The sequence below is a fragment of the Centruroides sculpturatus genome, unplaced genomic scaffold, assembly GCF_000671375.1.
Source record: "Centruroides sculpturatus isolate CEXI.00-Female unplaced genomic scaffold, Cexi_2.0 scaffold1805, whole genome shotgun sequence".
NCBI lineage: Eukaryota > Metazoa > Arthropoda > Arachnida > Scorpiones > Buthidae > Centruroides > Centruroides sculpturatus.
In genome coordinates this window covers 6,406-11,648 of record NW_019386110.1, presented here as the reverse complement: position 1 = coordinate 11,648, position 5,243 = coordinate 6,406, and the positions used below count along the sequence as shown (strand labels likewise).

Below are 5,243 nucleotides of genomic sequence, written 5' to 3'. Positions count from 1 at the left end.
TCCCTAGATATCCCATCAAGACTGGTAAGTGCATCTTTCCGATAAAATGTTCCAAATAAAAGATTTATTTATTTATTTATTTATTTTCCTTTATGTAGAATCGTAATATGCAATAAAGAATGGTATCCTCATTTAAGATAATGAAGTTAGCCATGTTTTTTCACCGATTGTACCTCCTTAAAGTCTAACAGTTTTGCCTACTTTCCTATTTTTTTTTTTTTTCTGTGATTTTAAGATTACATCAAGATTTTGGAATCTCAGATTGTGTGTAAATTCTAAAATAAAAAAAAAAATACAAATGAATATTCTTTTCTTAAAATTTATTTCTTATAATAAATGTAGTAAGATTTATTTTTTTTAAACATTGAAAGAATGGCACAAAATTCAGAAGATAATTTTTTATCTACATGTTTATAACACTAATTTAAAACTGGAAGCAGGATATAGTCTTGTATTTTACAGCAAAATACAGTAATATGGTTTTTAAGGCATTCTGACGGTAAAATTGACGGGTCTTCCGGGAGTGTTATTTGTTATTGATGAACGAGATATCTGATGCTGAGAAGTGGAAGCGCTGTTTTTTCCGGGTCCGTATACCGTCGGAGATAGTCTGTTTGTAAATCTGTTATATACATATAAATATATTAGTTTAAATGTGTTTTATACACACACACACACACACACAGTTATATACAGGATGTCTGAAAAGTTACTGTGCTGTGGAAAAGATTTAAGTTTCACATACAATGTTGGAAATTTCCCCTAGAGGCCCCGAAATCCTGAAGGGGATGTGGTCCAGAGACCTAGCATAGGAGAGTATGTGATCGGCAAAGAATTCTAAAAATTGTAGTCCAAAATCAAAAAGTCTGCAAGCAAGCAGTATCATCATCTACCACAAAGTGGAAACGTGGGACATACGTCTTATGGGTCTCGTACGCAATGACATATAACTTTAATGTCATTATGAATTTCTCTTTGCAGAGTAACTTTTCGGACACACTGTAGTACGGTATCAAGAAAATAGAAAGTACATTAAGACCCCACTTAACGCTGCCCTAGATTAACACTGATTCAATATAATGCAGTCTGCTCCAAGCCTAAAAAAAAGCTCAAAACTTACGCTGATTCAAATTATCACGGCATTTTATTGATTCGTTTATAATACGATTATTCACGAACACGAACCAATCAGCAAAAGGTGGCAATTCGTCTTAGCCTATATCTATGTTTGGTGTAATTTTGGAAAAAATATATAATCATAAATGCCGTAAGCTGTGGTCATACCATGCGATTTCTGGCTGTGCAAGCGACAAGACTTTCACTTATTTCACACCGTGCCTCTGCTCTTTTATCCTTTCTTCAATAAAGCAAAGAATTAAAATCCCACAAGCATTCGTCAGACTGAATTAACTCAATTAATCTTTAATTCTGTTAAACTATCAGTCATCTTGCTTTCCACCATTATTTTCTGACTACAGCATTTTCAATGTTGCCACAGTATGGCATGGCAAATAGATGTTTGCTGATTGGATGAGCATTTGCAATCGGTGCGAGTAAAACAAACTTTTTGTTTCTAGTTGCGTTGCAGTCGTGCCGATTTTCGAAGGGGGTTTACTTGTTAACGAAAACAGCCGTTGTGGTTGCAGTTGCCTGCGTGGCTGAAATCGCACGGTGTGACCATGGCTATAGGCAATATCGACTTCACATAGCAAGAATTAAGTGACGAATGCACGAACAGAGTGTGGAAGAAGTTATGGCTGGAGGCATCCAAGAATTCTCAACGAGAAGAGCCTATCGCTGCATCGTTAGGTTGATCAAATTGTCAATCTAATCGATACAGTGGGACTAGATGTAAACGAGCAGGATATTGAGGAGTCACTACGAGTTTCTGGCGAGAGCCTTACCAATGACGACCTTCGAGAACTGGCAGAACAAGGAATTCCTGTAGAACTGGAAAATAGTGATTCTGAAAACGAAGAACCCAAAGAATTTCTCTAAGGATTTCCTTAGTAAAAGTTTAGTAATGATAATTGAAATCGTCGATCAAATTGTAGTGAATGATCCAGATTTTGAAAGGAGTGCAAAAGTGAGATGAGGCGTTTTGGATGCAATCTTATGCTACCGACAATTGCTTAAGAAAAAGAAAGCGACAAATGAAACTACACCACTTTATCGCAAATGACAAGAATTTCAGAAAAGCCAGGACTTTTGACACAAAAAATGAACTTTACATTTCTGTGTGCGTATGTTATTTAACATATATTATTATTCAAATTAATATAAAAATAACGTAAAATGAAAATAAAATCTGTTTATTTTTGGTTGCAATCTCCTTTCCTAGTTACTCTATGTTAAAATGACCTCGCTTAATGCTGTTTCATTTAGTGCTTTGTCATCTAGGAATGTATCTTCCACGTTAAGCGGGGTCTTACTGTATTCCGTTATAACAAATAAAATATTTGCAGAAAATAACAAGATAGACACCAAAACACATTTTTCTAATGGGAATGTATACAAAAGCGTGCTCAAAACATTCCGGGAATGGATAAAGAAAAAACTCAAAATATGTTAGGAATATAAATGTATTTAATATTTTGATTTTTAGATCCATTCCTGGAATGTTTTTAACACACTTTGTAGATATATTAACATTTCAAATCCCGATAATTATATTAAAGCCAAACAACTGCCGGATTAAATTGGGTTGAATTATTGCTACCATTAATAATTAAATACCAAATAATTTTTTTAAACGAGACAATTTAATTCAGCAATCATCAGATTTTAACATAATTCATGGTTTATTATTATAATTCTTTACTAAAAATTCTTCTCTCCGGTTTCTAAAGTTTAATAGTACATTTTTCATATTTATATCTCTCTATTTATTTATTGATTAATCACTGCATACAAGATGAGCCAAAAGTCATCTTGGTGGTGTTCCCAATATGTTGGGCTCCATCCCTTAACTACTCGGCCATCTCTGTTGCAGACCTGGCCGACCCACGATGGTATAAAAGACAGACCCCCTACTACTTGAGGGATGGAAAGGATAAAAATAATTTATTGATCCAAATACATACCGATAGGATAGTGTCTTGCAGCTCTTTTGGGCTGCCTACAATTCTTGTCATCTCTGATGATTATTCATAATATTATTTTCTTTTTCATCTTTAATGAAAATTTCTTCAAATAACTATAAATCATAACTGATTTTGGCAGGCAATGCAAAATATTCTATCAAAGAAACTTGTGCCATAAACAAACACAGTGACCCTATAACAGAAATTGTTCTATGTTCTGCAGTTCATAAAGTTCAAATCAGTCATCATTGTGCAACATGATGACTGATTCCACAATTTCAAAATAATCCATCATGTAAGACAAACATTCTTGTTGCACAATGATGACTGATTCCAACGTTGTGATCTAAAGAACACAAAATGCTTTCTCTGTTGCAGGGCAGCCATTTTTGTTTATGGTGCTTCCTAGAGGCAGCAGACAAAAACTGTTGTATGCAGATAGTAGATGAAACTCAAGACATTTATTCTATCAAGTGATGAACTGTACAGTACACTGCATACTTCTCAGGTAATATGTAACATAATACAGTAATTTAAAATGGTAGCATTCTTTTTGGAAGACCATGTATATTATTCCATAAAAATTAATATTTTTATGAGATTGGATTTATTAATGGATTTATTTGGATTATTAATTGGATTTATTAAATTATTTTTTTAGTACTAATAACTGCTTCTAGCAAGTTGCATTGATAACCAGTGCAATTGAACATAATTTTTTAAGCTTTAATAAAATTTATAAACAGAAATAAATATTAATCATCTTAAAAGTGTTAATAAACAAAAGACAATACCTTCCAGATGGTTTTATTAACGATGATGTTACAGATGGTAAAAGAGTGCATTGCATTGGTTGACCTAAATATATTTAAAGAAAAAACTATTGTTAATCAATAATAATAAAATTAATGTACAAATTATTTTATATATATATATACACAAACAAAAAGTACATTAATATTCTGAATTATAAATCTAATAATTGTGTATACCAAGATTTTACTTGAGGTAAAGTTTTCCACTAAATATTTGTTTTTAATATTTAGTTTCTATATATTCTCAGTAATAATGCTATAAAATGTTTATGTGAAATATGTCTTATTATTGCTGACCTGTAGTCATTACTAGCCGATGCCTAAATATAACTTTAACATTGATACAAGGCAAGCATATTTTCTCTTTGTAATAGACTGATTGCAGATTTGCAGGGACAGTCCTAGGATTTGTGAGTCCCTAGACAATTTATTTTTCAGGCCCATTAAAAGAGTAATGGAGTTACAGGGTAGATTTATTTAGGTTTACAATAATATGAACATTTTAAATATTATGAAAAATAAATCCAGTTCTGCAGTATCTCTTTCAATGGACAAGATTGAAAGTGAAGATCTCTCAACATATTCTTCACTGGAGGTAGTTCTTGATCAATTTTAACTTTGAAAATGATTGTTTTTACAGATGTAACAGATACCAGTCCAATTACATTTTCAATAATATCCATTTAATGATTTAAATACAAAATATACTACCAAATTTGCAAGACTCTAGATGTCATCTTTCTCATCTATATGAAAAACCACTCCTAAAGATTTGATTTGGATCCCTCTTCAGATGTTTAAGTCTGTGCATGTTGGAGTCCAACAGAAATTATTGTTTCAGGAATACATACAATAGTTACAATTAGTAACATTATTTATTACTATTAATTTTAAATAAATACAAATTTGGATATCTATATATATAACCCATTCATTTGGTGTCCGTCCCGTAACCGTTTCACAACGGACACTAGAGGCGCCCCTATCGTGTGTCATATTTCAAACATTCAAATTAACAATTTTGATTCTTATTTAAATTAACAATATAAATTATTATTATTCATTTGGCCAATATAACAATATAAATAATTCAGTATATTTGTAATAGGAATTTATTATTTCAGGGGCTTATATCTCGCGAAGGGTCACGAGTAGGGGTATGGTTCCTTTGACTTTATTGTTTGCACAGGGGGCTAGTTTGGGGGGATCGCCACCTCTTCATTCGGAGGGTAAATCTTACCATTCGGACTTTTACAGAGCTGTAGAGCATATTGATAGGAACAAAAAAGTCAAAGGAACCGTGCCTCATGGAAATTTGTAAAGAACGCCCACTAGGGGGCGTCCC

At 32.5% G+C, this 5,243-nt stretch overlaps 1 long non-coding RNA gene across 1 annotated transcript; it reads right to left on the bottom strand.

The window, feature by feature from the left end:
* Positions 1 to 383: 383 nt before the first annotated feature.
* On the bottom strand, positions 384 to 3,942 carry LOC111613650. The gene is made up of 2 exons (XR_002754797.1): positions 3,878 to 3,942; positions 384 to 622 (listed from the first exon to the last, which is right to left on the bottom strand). It is a non-coding gene; the product is annotated as an uncharacterized LOC111613650 (long non-coding RNA).
* Positions 3,943 to 5,243: the final 1,301 nt, after the last annotated feature.